Below are 20,248 nucleotides of genomic sequence, written 5' to 3'. Positions count from 1 at the left end.
GAAAGACTCCATCTCTGGTTTTCCATTGCAAAATTACAGACCCTCATGCTATGGATTAAAGTACTAGAATTCTCTTAACATTGTTTATCCTCTGGAAAAAAAAAAAAAAATATCAAGGCTAATGTAAGAGCAAGAACTAAATAGGAGATGTATGGCACCTCTACCAGAAATGATGGTTGTAGATTTAATTTGCCATATACTTTGATCAGCACTAGGATCCAAATGTCCCAAATCACTGTTGACCCATGAACATAAGCATTTGCTTGCAACCCACTGTTGCTTAAAGAATTATCATTATTACAGTGTATGGAGACAAGCACATTCAAATAGAAAAGCAAACAGGAAAATAAACAAAGAACTTATTCAAGCAATGACCTGTCAGTTCAAGAACTAGATTATGCTCAAATGCACGCACGATACAAACGATAATGAACACTAACAAGGGATGCAGACAACCCGTCTAGTGAGTCACCAATTCAGTGCTCTAAATGTTCCTCATGCTCAGAGGAAAGACATTTTAAAAGCTCAAATACAAGTCTGTTCTCACTGAGTGGCTGTTCCTTGGCAAAGAGGGAATGACAGGAGCTGTACCAATGACACCACAGGAAACACTCCTTGACCCTTTCCAGCTTATGGAGATAAACAGCAAACTTTCTAACCCTGACAAATTAACTTTAAATAAGAAACACTGGCATCAAAGTTACCATCTAAATTGCCTATTGCAGAGTCAGAAATTCTTATTGAAAACATCTTTATGTATAGATTCATGAAGGCTATGAAAATTTTTGCTTGAATAAGGAGAGAAGGATTGAACTCAGCATCTCTGAACTATTTCATGGTAATAAAACACTCCATTCAGAGAAGCTCAGAGAAAGCACTAAAATCTACATACATTTCATGAAATAACTTCTCAGATTTGGTTCCATTAACTTCACTCAAATGCCTACTCAGCAGCCACAAGAAGTTCAGTCTTGCCAGACTGAACCAAATAAAACCATGGCAACGATTTCTGGCAGACTCAGCATATCTGTATAATATTTTGCACAGCAATTATTGACCCAAACATGTGGTAAACTGAACCAGCACCTGTTCAACCTGTGATTAATATTTTTGCACAGTGAAGGATTTATGGACAGCTTTAAGTGTAAGTGTACACACAGTGAGCTATGTAGGTGACATATGTAACTACAGATGTTTTGCATCACTAGTTGCAGACCATGCTAAAGATAGTGAAAGAAAACTCAGGTAAATACAAACCCCGTGGCTTAAAAATTCTGTTAAAACAGACAAATTTGAGTCCTTTCCTCATAGCACATTTCCCTTCATAAGGAGATCACCGTTATTTTTTTACAGCCCTTTCAGTACAGCTTGGCTGTAAATAACAGCTGAAAAAAGATGTGTTCATGAAAGCAGAAGAAGGTGGAAATAAAGCAACAGAGAAGGATAACATGAAAGAGGAGCTTTCCTCACAGTGCTGCAGGAACTCGACTGCTAAGGATGAACTCCACAGCTCCTGCTTGTTATTAAGAGGGTTTAAAAAGCTGATGATAGAACCATCAGAATTACCAAAAAAAAAAAAAATTTATAAACTTCATTTGCTTGTCTTTTAATCAAAACATGTAATCAGAAGGCCTAAGTGATGATTACCTCCTGCTTTGAGGCTGACTGGAGCAGCCTGCTCATGGGTTTCACTCTCTCCAGTGCCAGGGAAGGTGTCCCTTCCCCACTACGCTCATTCCCTGTCACCTGGTGTGATTCCAGAGCAAAGGACAGCAGTCAGCCACAGCCAGCACTCCCTGGGAGTTCAGTGAACGTGGGACCCACTGCAAGACAGCCACTGTTTAGTAGTGGCACCTTTATTAGCACAAACACACTCCCAACTGTTAATGCAATATTAATTATCAGGACCAGGAGACACCCAGCAAAACAGTAAAAATTGCCTTTGCGGGAACACAATTCATTTAGATGATTTATGGAGTTCTTTATTGTTAGCGTCACAAGAGCTTTTTCAAAACAAGAGAAATCATTAAATCCCATAAAACACGGGCTATCGCCGCCGTTAGCTGGTAATTGATATCCTTGCTCGTGCCATTTATATCCCTAAATGGAGCTGATAAAACAAAAATTAGCAAAGCGTGCTGACGGAGAGCAGCATCCCGGAGGGGAGCAGGGGATCCGTCCCTCCTTCCCAGCAGGAATTTCTCCCCCCTTGCATCCCACGACCCCGGGGAGCCCCGATGGGGCCAGAAATCAGGCTGAGCCTGGGGAACTGCTGGTGAGGAGGAGGGAGCAGGGAGGGGAGTTCATTTGCTTTTGATTATTATATACCATCCCCCCCCCGCCCGCCCCAGTTTTCCCTCAGGGAATTTTAACTACTTCTCTCTCCTTTTTAAAGGCAAATCTTTAAAAAAAGCTTTTGTGTTGCAATTTTCTATGGCTTTGGTGGTGGGTTTTTGGGTTTTTTTTTTTCAGGAATCCTGCTGGGTAGAGAAAGTGCAAGGTAAGAAATAATTTTAAACGGAGGATTGGTGGTTTTAAGCAGTTACCGAATAACAGCCAAAACATGTGCACAGTCAAGAAACTCCCAAATCCTGAGCAGCCAGGGAGAAGGAATGTATGTTTTAGTGATGGAAATCACGCAGACGTATTAGAAATGACTCGGAAGGACGGGAGAACAGCACCAAAAATGCAAATAAATCAGCTCAGATTCTATAGAAGAAAAAAAGAGAAAAGCTGCTGATAACCCTGAGCAAATGCTGCTGCCTCAAAGACAGAAATAGCTCCCTTACCTTATTCCTAATCCTTGTTTGCACCTGCTCTGCAATCATAAATACTTCGAGGTGCTTAACATGGAGCTAAATTGATGGCTGAATTTAAGAATGTCTTCGTACACCTCATTTACAGATTAAAAGGAAATTTTTTTAGGATCGTCCTCCTTAGCATCCATTAGCTTCCCAAAGAATTCCCATTTTCTTGTAAAATTTAAAAAATTTAAAAAAAAAAAAAAAAAAAAAAAGAAAAAAAATCAGTCTATATACAACCGGGCACTGTAACAGATCCAAAAAACCGGGAGCGGGGGAATCTGAGAGGTGTCACTACAAACTTGGCAAGAAAAACGTATCCTCAGCAGGAAGGAGAGAGAGGAAAAAAAAAAAAAAATACCCTGCAAATCAAAATTCCCGGAGAGATTTTGAAGGAGAAAAAAAAAAAAAAGAAAAACAGCAGCAAAAGGCAGGGAGGAAAGGCGTGTGAGGAGAGCACAAACGGGCTGGCGGGATGTCTCCCAGGCAGCCATCCATCCATCCATCCATCCATCTATCCATCCATCCGCCAGCCGAGCCGAGCCCCCCGCGCCGCCGCGCTCCCTGCGCGCTCACACCGCGCCCGTGCGCGCCCCCGCGGGGATGCGCGGCCCCGCCGGGGGGCGCGCAGAGATCGCCCCGCTCTGCTCTGCTCGCCTTAAGGTTCGGGGGCTCGCCTTAAGATTTGGGGGTTCGGGTTAAGGTTGGGGGGTTCGCGCTCCGCGGCCGCGGAGGGATGCGGGCAGTGCCTGCGCCCCGCTCCTATTCCCGCATCTCCTCCCTGCCCAGGCACCAGGAAAAGCCGTAGGGAAGGTCAGACAGACGCTGCTGTCCCCGGGCTTTCGGCCCCGAGGCCAAACGCTGCCCAGGAACCTGCTCCCGGATCTGGTGCGCTCCCCATGCCCGCACCCCGAGCCAGAGGTGCAGCACAACACCTCCCATCTCTCACTGACCCGGTGCAAATTTCATCTGAGACTTTCCAAGACCTTTAATTATTCTATTAATGCGCACCCATAAATCTTCCAGAGTAGCATTTCATTAGGCAAACAGCAATATACAGTCCAGGGATGTAAACACAGGCACCAGGGGCTAGAGACAGAGCAAATTACACACTGAAGCCATGGCAAAAGCTAAATCAGAATTGGTCAGCCTTGTTTTCCAGGGATTTTCTGAAAAGTTATTCTAGGATTTTTTAATTTATTTTTTTTTTAATTTAACAACAAGTTCACTGAGAACAACTTGTGTCAGTAGATCACCAGGTTACTAGAGCAAGCCTCATAGAGCCCTTTACAAGCTTGCACTCAGAATAGAGGGAAAGAAAAACAAAAAGTTCACATGCATCTTAACTACTAGTGGTTTATAATCACATCATTTGCATATTTCAGCAAAAGAAAAGCAGGTATTTGGGGTGTTTCTTCTCCTTGGCAAATTGCAACACTAAATGGCGTCCTGAGTGATGGAGACAAAATATGGGTCCATCCAATTAGGAAATCAAGCTCACTCGGGTGGTCACACAAGTACTGTACAGGCAGTGGGATTCATAACTTGTTTTATCCCTCACAAGGTGAATGGAAGAGGTTATCAGAGATGTGCATGTAGATGGGTATGAGAAAACTTCAAGGGGAAGTCTGATATTCAAAACGGATCTTAAGAATGGGTGCAGAGAGGAGGCAGACACGAGGAGGGGGAAAGCAAGAGATGCAATGAGGTCTTCCTAGGAGAAGTGGAAGGGTGGGAAGAAACAGAGGCAAAGGTAAACTCTTTAGGGCTTCCTCAACTGGAAAATATGTCCTTGTGAAGGACTATTTCACACACTATTTCCCAGCAAGGAAATCAAAATCACTTCCCAGTAACTGCGTATGGTTGAATTTTGAGGGGTGAAGGTGAAAGGTATTAAATTCAAACCCATTTTTTTCCAACAAAAGGAAAAAAAAAAACCCTTAAAAATCAAAGATTAATTTAACACTGAGTCCAGGAAAGACTCTTCTCAATTCTTGTATGAGAGACACATGTTTACAGTAAAAGGTAAATACCACACCTGAGAAATAGATGCAAGTGGAAGAACAGTTTTATTCCTTAATGGCCATGTTGGATGCAGAGCCATCTGGAAATCCTGTAGAGATTCCAAAGACAGCACCTGTTTGTCAAACATGATGCAGCTTTGAAGTCCTCAGGTAGTGTGACTAACAGGGTTCCAACCCAGAATGCTTTTCCCCACGTCCAGTGCATGAAAATATTTGGTTTGTTTCTGTTTTCAAATTAAACAAGACCCTGATTTATCCTCTGGAGCAATGTTTGTGACTTTGGAATATGCAGTCTCATCTTTAGCTGCTGCTGATGTGGCACTGGGTGGAGCAGAACAAGCCCCAAAAATGGTCTGGCAGATGCCACTACACCTCTGAGGGTCTCTGGGAAAGGCAGCCCCTTTCCCACATGCACACCACAATCAGGTGGGCACATTTTTCCACATGCTTAGGTGAAACCATGGATGTTGGGAGGAGACAGAGAAAGGACTCCAGAGAGAAATGACAGAGCTGGGAGCAGCTGCTCCTACAGCTCAGTACCTGCTGCAGAATGGGATTTTCAGCTGGGAGTCTGTGCATTTGTTCCAGCTTGGGAAAATCAGCCATCAGCCCTACACCTTCAGTCCCAGCACTGGGGCAGACACAAGGGGACAGGAAGGCAGGTGCAGGGAGAGCTCTGTGCCTGGGGAAGGTAAGTCAGACACATTTCTGAAGTGATCATTAATTTGGCATTCCCATCTTGAGAAGCAGATTTAACCTTCTGTCCAATAAATTATCCAGTAATCCCCACCACTGCAGTGCCTGAATTCCTTAAGAGCTTTAAACTGGGCATCCAGATGATGAAGTTCACAAAGTCTCTGTGCAAGGCTGGCAGCTTCAGGCTCGCTCAGGTTCTGCAATGTGTGGAATCTCAAATGTAACACGGCCTCACATATCAGTTCTACCTTTGAGAATGAGGGTGATTTGTCAGGATTAGCCTCGGGGGTATCTCTAATACTTTCCCTTTACCTGCAGTGATTAAACAGGATTGAAAACATATTCCAGTCTCTTCTAACTCCTACATCTTTTGGTGGGGATTTATATGGAAGGGAAGATGCTGTAAGGCAGCAAGTACCTAATATATCTCCCAAGGACAACATAAAGTCACTTTATTAATACAAGTTTACCCTACCCCAGCTTGTAATAGTAGTTCTTTGTTACCATATGGGTCTTGCCACATTAACACTCAACCAGAACTACCCCACCAAAATTTATGAAGATTAATGGAAAATAATTCTGTGGTTTACTGACCAAAAGTAAAAAGTGAAGACTTCCACACTTAATGTAATCATGTCTGCTTCTGTGAGACAGAGGAAATGAAGGTGCCCTAAACATGACAAACAGAAAATGATATGTACAAAAATAGGGGAAGAGAACTGCATAATAAAGCTGTCTTTTGTGACTGTCCAAGGGAGACTGAAAAGGCTGAAAATGAATTGCAGAAGGGATGGCTTTGAAGAGAAATTGTCAGCTTGCTTAGCTCCAAAATTCACATCCTTTTTCACAACCAAAGCAAAGTGAAGATGCCCAGGAGTCTTGAGGCAAAGGATAAGTCCTTTATATTTTCTTTTTGGATTAATTACTTATGCATTACATGATTATAGCTTAAAGTTTCATAACAGCAGGAGTTACATTAATTAGATGTATGTAAGTATGCATATTAAATATCAATAAGTTATTGGCAAATATATTGAAAGGAGTAGAACTCCATACATGAATTTTGTGAAAATGTTTTTATTTTCTAGCATTCTGGGCAGCTGAAGGCCTCCTGACAGTAAATTATGGAAAAGTGAAGGACAACTTAGCTCAGAAACAATTCTCAACAGTTTCTTGAAGTGCTTAAACTTTAGTTTTCATTTTCCTTTTTTTTTTTCTTTTGACTATAAACATTTATTTCATCTTCTTTGAGTAATCCATACTAATCTCTAAAACAAATTTGATGATGATTCTGGTAGAAGCAAGTGTGATTCCAAAGATATTCCATGTTTTTTTCCCTTGAATGGAATCAAAGATCCATCTAGGGTAATAGAATAGATGAAATACTGAGGTGTTAAAATTTCAATAAATTTATATATTACTAGAGCAGAAAATTAAAAATCTTATTTGAATTATTTTAATCCATTCTGAGATTATTTTTAATATCAAAGCAGATATTGTCAAGAGTTAAATAAATCTCTTGAGCAACCTTACAGAGAAATTCAAATAGCCACTGACATATTGTTCTATTAATATAATGGAATACATTGGGCATACTATAAAAAGATACTTCTGTATTTAGTGGCCACTGTTTTAACAGTGTGAGAACATTTTCTTCCTTCTGTAGGTGTGAAGGGGCCTTTACTGAATACTAGAGAAATAATAAATGGAAGCATTAAAATGAAGAAGTTGCAAACATTCTAGTGCTGAGATCCTGGGGCTTCCTTCCTGGAGCTTTGTCTTTTTTACCTTAATTCACTAATCTAGCAATTGGCTTTATTTCCCATATAAGTATTAGGGTTCAAAGTGGACACATTCACATATAACTCTTTAGATTCATGCAACTCATAATCATATTAAACAATAATATTGTTCTTAGGTCAATTGTGTCACAAAGTTAAATTTCCATCTGAAATTTTAGGTATAAGTAAGGGGGGAAAAAAAGAAAAAGGCTTCTTGTGGGCCTGATTTGCCTCCTATGTAATCAGGACTCTGCAGTTTCCCACTACAGGTTTCAGGCATTGAATCCAGATATCCACAAACAAACCTCACAGATTAATATTTTGCCAGCAAGGCAAATAGACACTTCAGGAGATTTTAAAAAGCTGATAATTTTGACCCAGTTTCCATCACAATTGCAGGCACCTCTGTACCCAGACGCAGTTTCCTGAGTAGTCCCAGTCAGCACTAATCATTAACAATCAAAACATCAAAATAAGACCCTGGGTTTTTACTGTTATATTTCAATACATTGAGATTTGGTGGAACACTTAAATATGTTCTTATCTGACAAATCCCTATGAGCACAGCTTGACACCATGAGTGTTCAAGCAGGGGGCGTGAGCCTGTGAGGTGTTGGTGATTTCCCCATCTGGCTCTCACAAAGGACTCAAGTTTGTTAATAAACAAGCTTAAATCAAGGCCAAATTTTATCTCACTCAAAATAAATATTCTTTTGTATTGTGATTTTTAAATCATGTATCTTAAAACTCACTAGCTAAGCTTTGTCCCCTTCTTCATTTGTGATGAAAGAGTTCTGCTGCCCATTAGTGACTACAACATGGAATAAAGGTATTCCAAAACCATTATTCCAAAATCATGGGTAGAAAACTCTGGTTTTCTACATCTGCACATCTTGCCACACACCTAAACTGTATCTGGAATTGAGCACATGGGCAAATCATACGGATGCAAGTAAATTTCAATCAGTGATATTACCCCAGACACAAATTTGATGTAACTTCTATGGAAGTAGTTTTTGAGAACTCTAAATTCAGTAATTGTGACTATTGAAATATCTTAGTACTCTCCTGTAATAAAGTAGTGCTATTACTTAAAAATGGGAAAATAAAGGTGACCCTAAAAATTCAGTCACCCTGATAGGAAATAGATGAAGCCCCAGTAATTATGCAACCAGTTTTAAAGATCACCAGTAGAGTTTGTGTGTAGAACAGAGCACTCAAAACCAAAGCATGAAATAACTACCAGAGTTGAAAAATATTATTCAACATTCTTTGGTCTTTTCCCACTTTCTCAAACATTTTTGGTTGTCAAGAGTCTGATTTCCATATCTGAGACTACGAGGTCTACTGGATGTAAAGGAGTCGTGATTATCCTTAAAGTGCATCTGACATCACTATTAATGCTTTAAACTTGCTACCAGTGCATTTTTGCAGTTTCATCCTTTTAGCAGAACTGACACATATAAAAGCTTTGAAAACTCCCAAGTATTAATCTCCAAAAGCATATGTGTAGTGATTACTTAACCAATGGGATGGTTTTTTCAGTTCCTCTACGAGTTGGCTCAGCAACAGTACAATATTAATAATGCTTGAGCTTATACTTTTACAACCTGTTCTCCATTTCTCCCATCTGTCGATAGACTAAAATTATGTTTACAGAATCACTCATTTTCTAACCTTTTTTTAATTCATCCAAGACAACTCACAGCCTTTTTTTCCCTACAGTGACTACCAAGCCCCAAAGTTTGAGACAGAGCTCAGTTTTCAGAGCTGTTTATATGACTGTGAAGTAGCTTCATCGATTTGAAAAGTGTTATTTGGGTTTCATCCTGTAACGAATGAGAAAAGCATTTTTCTCCCATTCCTATTCCAATTAAATATATACCTTTAGTTTAGTTCCCTTTCTCACCAAACTACAGCTTGATGCTTTTAGAACATTAGTATATATGTACATAAAAACCTGCAATATTTGATGGGGGAAACACAGCCAGTGGTGACCAGCATTGCCAACCTGAATCCTCTGAGTTTCTCAAACAGGACAATAAGAAATAATTCCAATGTTGGGTGCTACCCACTAATTTTGCACAATCAGCCACTTTCAGTTTCACCCTCCCAAACACTGAGTCTCTAAGGTCCCAGAGAGGAAGTTTTGCACAGAAATCACTCTAATGTTACTATTTTACACATTGATATTTTGTGGATAGTCAGAATCAGGGAAATGGAGAAGTCCACTCTCCTCATGATCCTGCACCCTGCATGCAGCAGGGAGATGTTTTCACATAAAAATTAAATCTCCACAAACAGCTCTTGGAGCTACAACTTAGGCCACTGTTTTCACTCCTGTTCAATAGGCTTTCCAGAGTAAACAGTGCTTTAAAATTTGTTCAAGGACCTCAAGGTTTGGCCCCAAATCAATGTGTACACAGATGACTTCATTTACAACTGTTTTTATACCAGATTTAATGTCAACAGCCTAACAGTGCGTTGGTTTTCGTTTATAGGATTTATTAATTTTTATCTAATGAACAATTTCACAAGGCAATTTAGATGATTACAAGTGTGAAATGTTTGCAATGAGGACTAGATCTTGCCAGCCTTGTTTGCCTGTAGTGCCACTTACATCAAAAGTAATTGAAAACAATTGTACATGAGAAACACCAAAACAAACAAGTTAAAAAGGTCTCCATGAGCAAAGGAAGCAGAGAGAGCATTTCAGTCAATGCTGATCTCTGTGTTGCCTCCATACAGGCAAGTAGAGCTGAACTGACTGGATAGATGGATTTACAGGAACAAGAATGGCACATTGATGTGAGGATCACACCTTTGGGTAAGAGCTGCCAATGTGTTGATTTGGCCTCAACAGATTGTCCTTATGACAAACTCCCCACTGATCACAGTAGGAACAGAATGAGGTCAAAGTTAGACATCTTAAAATCTCACCTTGTCCCTTCAAAAAATTTGAAAACAGAAGCAAGGGAACATCTCTTTAGTTACATACTATAATGAACCAAACAGTTCATCATTTACCAAAATGATCATCTGCTGAGTAATGTTTGTTGGGGATCTTTATTATTATTTTTGATAGTTGCTTTCTCCTTCTGATCTTGGGATTATACCACAAAGCTGCCCATTTATAATTAATTGCATTTTGGAGATATTTTTTGCTTAGGCGGCTGGAATCTTCCCAGCACCAGTGCCCAAAAAACAATTACCAGCATCCTGTTCAGTTTGCTTCCTTCACCCTCCAACCAGCAATAATTATATTTCTTCTCTGTGTTTCAGAAAACAGAGATTGTTCGCCATAAAATTAACTTGACGTGATTCAAAAGGAAATGCAAAGCATTTTATAGGGAGTCAGAGAGAGGGAGCTGCAATTGTGAGCAGAGGATGGGGAAGACTTGTGCTTTCAGCCAGTGGAAGCTTCATCACAAATTAAGTTTTGTTTTCTTTACTTGCTGCAGCACAATGACAGCTTTGACAGACATATGGGTTGTTTGGAATCATAAAGGCTTTTTAATTTAAAGTGCTTCAGGAATATATCTAGCTGCAGTGTATGACGTAGGCAATTTTTATTTAGCTGTATTCTGCTAAATGTAGTTTGTAATTGGAACACCTTTCAGCCCAGGCATAGGAAAATCTGTTCCACTCTCCTGCATTGCTGAGCTGCTCTTGCAGCAGGGTCCTACCTAGGCCATGCATTCAAACACCACACATCATTCTCATTTATTTTTATGGGAACTGGAAGATACTTGAAGCTGTCACATCTCTGAGCAGACAACCAAAATCACAAGGTCTTTATGTCACCTGAGCCTTCTTTATAAAAGAATGAATGGATAAGGCCACTCTGAGCTGTTGATTTTCAGGTTTTGTCTTGTTGCAAGGGTGTGGTTTAAACTCAGTTAAGATGCTGTAAGGTTCTTCTTTAAAATATCATGTTTTGTCATCAAGGAGCTGGTGATTGTACTTGTTATCATCATTACAACTTTTGCTTAATTTAAAATGTATGGTTTTAGTTCTTTGCTTTTTTAATGTCAGACTTGTATGCTTTGAGACAGAACCTGATTACAATTACACTGTATTAAGATCCAGAATAAAACCATTTACTTTGGTGGAATTCTACTACATGACACAAATGGCTCAGATGAGGCTGTGGCTGATTGTGGGACCTTCAAACCAAATGATGTTTTCTGGCTCCTGCATTAGTCACTGCCATAAAGATATTGCAGCTCCAAACTCCATTACTCAGGATGCAGAAACCACCCCATGCTGCAAATAGGAATGTGAAAAAACAAGGCTTGTGAAGAGCTATTTACTGATAACTAAACCAGAACAGAGATTGGGTTTCCTTTGCCCAAGCTTTTTGGGCTCTACCAGTAGGATATAACACAAATGAAGTAATTCCCAAAGACAACAATGTCCAGGAAAAATCAAGGTAGAAACAAGGCTGTGTTTTCCACTAACTTGGCCACAGGTTTCTTCTTCACAATCTTACAGAGTAAGCACTAGCCCACCTTCTATCAGTCCTTCATGTCCACCTCTCATCATCAACACTGTGATGCCCCCTTACAGCCACAGTTTAATTACAGGTGTAGTAAATAATGACCCCAACCATCCTAACAATTTCTTATTACTGTGTTGAGGGGCAGGTCTTGTAAGATATCCTGGCATTGAAGATTTTTTTACATCCTCACTGTTAACAGCTTTGATTAAAGAGCTCACACAGTACATCCTCTAAAGGGTCAACCAGAAGTTTCTCCTTGAGCTATTGTGTTCTCTGGAAAAATCCCTTTGAGAGCTGGTGCTACCTGGTATAGAGTGAAGGAACACCTGCCTTATACAGACCTCAGCATCAAAGACTTTATTCTCAGAGAATTAACACTATATTAGGAAGGAGAGACCAAAAATACAAAAAAGACTCATCTATAAGAACATTAGACCCAGCAGAGACAGGTCAGATTAAAAAGGAACTCTGAGAATGAAACAAAAGTTACACTCTGACTTTTCTTTGAAAATTTAAAAATATCTTCTGCATGAACAATTCTCCTGGGTATCAGCTTCAGAAGTAACTTAAAGAAAATTCTCGTGTCATTTGTGGCTGATGTAATGTAAGAATCCTTTCTTACAGTCTTTCAGTAAGATACAGGGGAAAAAACTGGACTCCCACTCACAGACAGATTTTTTTTTTTCCTCTTTGCACACTTGTCAAAGAATATGTCTTTTCCTCTTCAAATAGCAAGAGCCTATTCACAGAAATCCTGTGAAGAGAGCCTCCATTTCTCCTTCAGTGGAACACAGGCAATTTCAGGAGTGTTTCAAAAGACTTATTAATAAGTAGCTATAAACAGTAAGTTTGGATAAACACAGTAAAATCACGACTATTGATTCTATAAGAACTGTTGGGTGGGGGGTCATACATGACTAGATATTTTCCCAGCACTTGATTATTTTATTTTCTCCCCCATTAACAAAACTGCATAGATTGGCCTTGAAATTCTGGATTTTAATTGAGCCTGCATCCAAAGGGAAAAAACCAGATGATCCTGGCAAGCTTCTGCAGCACCTCTGAGCTCATTTGTTCCTAGGATTGTGCTGCAGATTATTTTATTTTCTTTTAAATTTATTATAAAATACCCAACAAGTACTTCTGCCAGGGCATGGTTCACATTTTTCTCCTTAAGAAACCTTTATATACATCTGAGCTCTGCTAACTCAGAAAGATAGCCTGCTGTTTTCACTCAGCCAAAAATTGCTGAACGTCAGAGATACAGCAGGAAGAACATTTTGCTGCTTCTGTCACTCCCAACAAAATCTCTAACATTTTGTTTTATTTAATGGCTTCACTTTTCATAAGATGATTCAAACCCCTATAGGGGACCTACATTAGTCTGCTGACATTTTTCTGCTGGTATAATCATTATGTCCTTCTACAGTCTGCTTTTCATCTGCACAAAATTTCTTCCTGGCACAGAAGAGTTTAGTTAAAGACCTCAAAGTAGAGAACAAGAGAAGCCAGAATAGCTCTTCAGCATAAGGTAAGGTGGAGGGCAACTTATTTGGTACAACTGTGAATGTGCTGGGATGCCTGGCAGCAAATAGCAGATGGACATAATGCAACTGAGAAGAAAGAATATTCCTACACTAAAAAAAAGAGTATTGGAGTTGATGGGAAAGGTTTGTTTACCTCTCCTTTACACTCCAGCAGGAAAAATATGTTGCATGTTTCAGCCACTTAGACTATAGCAGGCAATGGGGATTTCTGACACAGTACATACTGTAATACATATATATACATATATATATATAAAATAAAGATATAGATCACTCCATTAATCATGACTTATAACAATTTAGTTACTCCATGCAAAAGCCAACACTTACAGTTTTGTATGCAAAACAAATGAAGTTTTTTAAAGAAAGAAATAGACCCCAGTAGGGTCTAAGAGTCTAATATAATTCTAACATATGGATGTACTGCTAAATACTTAGAGTCTGAGCTTTGGTGTTTTTAAGGACAATCACACCTCGACTCAGTTGTACTTTTAAGCCAAAGTTACAGCTGGCCCCTCACACACATCTTGTTGCTAAGCAGGTGCAGATCTGAAATCAGAATAGAGCACTTGGGATATAAAGAAAGCAAATCCACCTCCTCAGATTTAAAGACAATATTGCCTTGGTAACAGGTAACACATGTGAAGTACGTGGTTAATTACGGCTTCCAGTTATAACAGCGACAAAACAGAAATGAAAATGAGAAGCACTGTAGCAAAATACAGACATCCCTTAATAGTCAGGTAGCTTAAAACACTCTGGTATACACCATGAAGCAATTGAAGAGACAACTGTGCAGGTCAGATGGAAACAATGAACAGAAGCCTGGAAAGCACAGTTAACCAGAGGGCTCTCAATAGGACAAGAAAGGAGTCAGAGAGCTCGTGCCCTGCTCACTGGTGAGTGAGGAGTAAGGGGATGAGAAGATGAAGTTATCTGAAGCTGTTTTAAAGGGAGAGTGCAACTGCATCCACAGTTTTGAAATTCTCCACTGCCATTATGTACAAAACTGAAATGGAAACACACACTGTCACCAAACACCTTTCGTCCTTCCTTCCCTGCCAAGTGACTCTGACCCCGCCTGCCCCTTTCAGAAAAAGCAGGAGATGTGAGCACATTATGGAGCTGGGAGAACTGAAAGAGTCCTTTTAGCACAATAAGCAACCACTTTGAGAGCAAGAAATGGAATATGAAAACAATCACATAAATAGCAGTAGATGAAACAGACCCAATTTACACAGTGGAACACACAGCTCACTAAAACTAAAGGTTAAAGAAGAGGCAAGTGAGTAATATGTAAGTCTTAACATCTGAATAATACTGCAATAAAAGCATTTTAAAATCTAAAAGCATGTATAACCTAAAGAAAGGAGGAATAGCTGTCTCTACTGGTGGCATTGATGGATATTAGGTTCCCATTATACCCACAGCAGACAGATTTCTGACTCTTAATTAATTAACAAATAAGTAGCTTTCTAAAACTTCCTCTGATTGAAGAGGAAGCTCTGAAATAGAAAACATTTCCATTTATGATACACAATGTCTACCCCAAACCAGAGCAGGTGGATTAATCTTTTTAAGAAGCTTTTTATTACAGAAAATGATGCACTCCCTTGTTCAGGGATGTTTGTGTTTGGACACTGAGTTGACACTTGGGACCAGTGGCACTCAGCTATGGACTGAAGGGATTTTCTTGATTGTAAAGAAATACAGCACCAGGAACAGCAAAATCACTTGATACAGGTCCACAACTAAGTGTTCTTAACCCAGCTTGGGGGAAGACCATTAAAGTCAAAGCCAAACAGGCTCACAGTATCTAAAGCTGCTTTTGTTGTGATATATTCAATTACATGCCTTAATTCTTGCAGATTTTAACTCAGTGCTTTTGTTAACTCTCCAAAAGGGATAATGAATACTTGTCAGAGCCTCAGAAATCTACTCAGGATTCTTCAGTTTTTTGCAGAGGTCTCTGGTAGCCTGTGATAGAAGGCATGACCCATAATTCTGGGGTTAAGCTAAAGCTGACCCAGTAACCTACAGATGAAAGAGGATCAATTTATCCAGTCACACATCTTTTAAAACAGCCAGCAGGTTTTGGATGTTTCCAGAGCCAGAGTGATAAAATATCAGCCATATTCTATTTTACTCTGAACTATTTATATAACTCTACAGCAGAGCTTTTCAGTAGATGCAGAAATCTAGTTATTGATCACTTGTAAAGCTTAACTCAATTCTGAGAGGAAATGGCCTACATTTCATGGATACATTTCATTAAAAGACTATTTACTCATTTTGCATTTTGTAAATGCTTTAGCAGAGAGATATGACTGCCAGCTCACAGGATAGTATGATGAATTGGAAGATTTGTTACCAGTCTCCAACAAAATGTGAGGAAAATCTCCTAAAGTGATTAATAGAATCACAGAAAAATGATGGAAGAATGGACTCAAAGTTCATCATGTGTATCTCCTTGCCTTAAGAAAGGCTCAAATAAACTTACTTGCATCAGTCAAATATCTGTCTAATTACAGATCTCTAATGACACTTTACAGACCAATTCAGAGAAATGTGCATCCTTAGACAGTTTGCAGATAATTTTTTTTATTATCTAGTCTGAATCTTTTTTGCTTCAGTTGATACTCCTTGCAATCTGCCCTATCACCTGGAGTACAGAACACAGCTTAGACCCTTCTTTCCTACAAGATCCTTAAAGTTGTGTATTCCTCCATCAACCTTCCCTTCCTCCATCCCCTCAGCTCTGGTTTGTGTTAATCAATCAGTAATTATACATCTTGTTCTTGAGGCTCTGATCACTCCTGCTGCTGGGCTGCATCCTGCTCCAAGTGCAGCACCCAAAATCAAACAACAGACATCAAGCCAAGCTTTTACCAGGGTGATTACTTGTAACCTGTAAGAGTTAACTGTAAATCTTGCACATCAAAGCTTGGCTTGCTCAGCTCATGACCCAACATAACTCCCAGTTCTGTCTTTGGAGACAAGTTGTCCCCCATTTTGAAGTGAACTTTTACTAAGGCCTCTGGGTGCATTAATAGAGCCAGTCTTGCACTCCATTAAGCACAGCTCCAGCATTTCTCTGGCTGCCTTGTGAGAATGCCATGAAAACAGGCTGGCCTCAGCAAAGCCCTGTCAGTCTCTAACACCTGCAGCTTCTTACCTGTCCACAAAAGAAGCTGCTTGGTTGTAAAAGAAAATTAGACCCATTCGATGTGATGTGCTCTCAGTAAAGCCACACCAGCAGTTATGTATTTCTCTGCAGTGCTAGAGTTACTTCAGAGTACTTTAATTATTTCTTACCTTTTTTTTTTTTTTACAGTTGAGGCTGAGCTGCATCATTTCTGAAGACAGACACTGCATTTGGTTTTTTGTCTGTTTTTCATCCACCTCCTGCTGACTTGTTAGATCTAATGACTAATGGCCCCAGATCTCTACAGACCATTTGTCTGCTGTCCTTGATAGAAGTTAAAGCCCCATCTGATCCAAGAAGTCCTAATATCTTTAATCTATTAAACTCCTTTTGCCTGTCCCCCTCCCTCTTTTCCCCAAGATTGCATCTGCCAAATGATGGAGTTCAAAGTAACACTCTCTTTTTTTTTTTGCCTGACCTTTCCAAATCAGGTTTATCTCTTTTCTATCAATATTCCAGCATAATTCATCAAGGATCTACTACAGTAAGTCAAATACTTGGTACTTATTAAAAATTCTGGGGATAGATCTTGTGCAGGCTGCTAAATCAGATATTCAGGCACTAACAGGACGTGCTCAAGCAGATGTGGAATGGAAAAGGAGAAGCTGAAAGGTTTGAAAATTCAAGAAAAAATGCACCTTTAACTAAGCCAAGAAGAAAACCTGCATGAAGTTTCAGACACAACTGGGTACCACAGAATGGAGCTTTCACAGACACACTAACATCCAGTTATGGCCACACAGTTGTTCAAACTTCTGATCTTGATTCCATTTTCTGAGCAAGCCCTCTTTTAAACTCTGCACTGGAGATTTTTGAAATAATATATGATTAATAACTGCCTATTTAATAGCTTCAATGAAAATAAATTTGCTTTTAAGTTCCAGCCTTCATTCACAAAATCAACAATAAATATTTTATTCATACACCTATGTTTTTAAGCTTAGCCTGAAGATAATATCTCTTAAGATCCTGGTTTACACTTCACAGATTCACACAGGATTAATTTCCTTTTGTTGCCACACACACCTTCTATATTTCATGGCTTTTCCTATTTTAATAGTGTAGCTGTAACTCTATAAAATGCTTGGGACTTTGGAGAAAAACTCTATCAACATTTATGCAATTAAAAGCATTATGAGTTACTGTAAAATTTATTTACATGCTATTATCTCTTTATAAAAGTTTAAATGAATCACATTCCCAAGTTCCAAGTGAATGGGGCATTACATCTAGAAAGTTGTGATAGATCAAGCAGAAGGCTATGACAGACTGAGGAATTAATAAAATAGAACAGGGTGAGTTGGAAGGGACATTTAAAAGCCATCCAGTCCCACCCCCTGCCACGAGCAGGGACATTTTCCACTGTCCCAGGTTGCTGCAACCTGGTCTTGGGCATTTCCAGGGATGCTGCAGCCTCAGCCTCTCTGGGAAACCTGTTCTGATGCTTCACCATTGTAAAAAATGTCTTTTTACACCTAATCTGAAATGAGTCTCCCTCAGTTCAAAGCCATTACTGCTGTCCTACAGCAAGACCTTCTTTTTCCCTCCTCTTTCCTTAAAGGGAGAGAAGAGCAAGTGGCAGCCTGCCTGTTCAGAGAAGTGTCCTGGGTCTATGCAGGGATGTGTTCATTACCTTTGTCCCTATTGTAACATATATTCCAAAATATTATGGCATGTAAAGTCTTATAAAAATCTACTACCACCTACATGTTCTGGGTCTGCTGCAATTGGGCTTCTGCGGGGGGCGGGGGGGAAGTCAAGGGATTTTATGCTAAACATATTACTGCCATCAAGCTGGTGTATAATAGAAAATATTTCCCTTCACAAAACTCACCAGCATAACAGGAACCAGCATGAGCTTCCCCAGAAAAAGACTCTGCACTTTACAAGGAGTTCAAAAAAAACTTTGCTTTTTTTCCTCTGGCCTTACAGAGAGGGAAAGCTAGATGAAAACTTTTTCAGACTTTATATGGATGATGTCACAGCAGCTAGGAGGAAGATTTTGTGAAGAAAATAAACTTGCAAGATTGGAGGTCATGTCCTGACAAATGTGTAGGGAGGGGATCTGCCTACAGTTCATGAAACACTGGCACACGTATATCAAAGAGGAAGTTAATTCCATAAATACACTCTAAAGTCACTGCATCTGAACACTTAATTTGCTTCTATGCTCAGCCACAATTTATTTATAATCTTTATAAATATGAGGCATTGGGGAAAGCAGGTCAACATAAATTATTATTCAATCTATAACCACATCAAAAACTAGATTAACATAGATTCTTAGCTTTAAATGTCTTTTACATTAGCTACCTCGGCAATTTGATGGCCATGTGTTTGTGGGCTACTAACTGTTTTCCATGAATTTTTTATTTTTAAAAAGAAATGGTAATTGACAGCTTATAATAAAAGTCCAAGCAAGGGGGATGGAGTCATTAAAGACAGTTTTAGTTTGATATCTGGAATAAAAGAAATAAAGCATAGCCTACAGTCCATGGCTGTTTCTGTTGCACTAGCAGAGACATACTATTCCATTTGGAAAGGTAATTGTGATATGGTCACTTGCAAGATTTAAAGTCTATTCTCTGCCAAAAGGCTCAATGTTCCTTCAGTGGAACTGAAGTAAAAGGCAAAACTAAAAAAACCTTCCATTGTTTCTATATAATCTCTTTATCCATGGCACCAGAGATGAAAGAAACAAGAAAAACACCCCACCTTTCCAGTATTTGGTGCTATGACATATTTTCAAACACTAAACATTATCCAGCCATTCTCAGTTGCTGCATTTCTAAGCCTCAATCTTCATTCTGTACATGAAATAATCTCACCTTAAAACCTGCATCAGAAACAGCCTCTACTGACACTCTACTGTTCCCAAGGGCTTTTTGTTCTAGAGGGGAAGCACATGCTGCTAACCATGAACCCAAACTGATTAATGCACAGTCTCCCCTGATATGAGCATGCAGCTATTGCTCCGTGTTTCACAGAAAACACAAAGCTGAAACCACATCAGGAAGATGTTTTCATTATGTCAGCTCTTGCAGTAATGTGTTTCTCTGGCCAGCAGAAGCCAAGGGAGATAATTTCTTTTCAGGGATACCAGACAAGCATATGGAATGACCTCTTCATTGGTGAAGGTTTCTCTTTACATGTGTTTGGCCAATTTTTCTGCCTTTTAAATAAACTCCAATTGGAGATAAAGGTCAACAAATTTCCAAGTCCAATGCCCGTTTCTCTCCAGCACATTCAGCTCATAACTGTGCAAGGGGTTTCATATGCCCAAAATCCTTGCCTGTTGTTTTCAACCATCCATTCAGGATAATAGAAGTTTTTACTTCTTCCTATAAATCTTGTCTGTAAAGAAATATTGGAAGATGAGAGTCAGAACTTTGACTTGTCATCCTTCCTTCAGCAGATGATTTATATTCAGGGAGTTCATACATTTTTAATGACATAGTTCAAATGTTAGTCTGAAAGCAGAACAGGATTTTCCCTTGTATATTTTGTCTAGTTTTCAGGAGAGAGAAATTTGAAATCTCCTTGCATTGAATTGTCTGTGAAGAAATCATTCCTGGAGTCCATTCCACAAACTCCTTAAACTCAGGATCTTTCCCAAATTGAGAAAGATTGAGTTTATTTTTATACTAATGAGTGGCTAATCATCAAAGAAAGAAGATATGGTCTGGATGGATT

At 39.4% G+C, this 20,248-nt stretch overlaps 1 protein-coding gene across 2 annotated transcripts in view; it reads right to left on the bottom strand.

Moving 5' to 3' along the window:
- Positions 1–20,248, bottom strand: part of NLGN1 (neuroligin 1) — a 416,745-nt gene that overhangs the window by 365,944 nt on the left and 30,553 nt on the right. The window contains exon 1 of one of the 2 annotated variants that reach the window (XM_079315491.1): positions 2,790–3,111. The exons of the other annotated variant lie outside the window; for it this stretch is intronic. The gene's annotated coding sequence lies outside the window, so the exon portion shown is untranslated. Of the gene's footprint in view, positions 1–2,789; positions 3,112–20,248 lie in introns of those variants that run through there. 2 annotated transcript variants of the gene reach the window in all.

This window comes from Erithacus rubecula, assembly GCF_903797595.1.
Source record: "Erithacus rubecula genome assembly, chromosome: 11".
Taxonomy (NCBI): Eukaryota; Metazoa; Chordata; class Aves; order Passeriformes; family Muscicapidae; genus Erithacus; species Erithacus rubecula.
The sequence above is the reverse complement of the archived record's forward strand: the minus strand, read 5'-3'. Positions and strand labels throughout refer to the sequence as shown.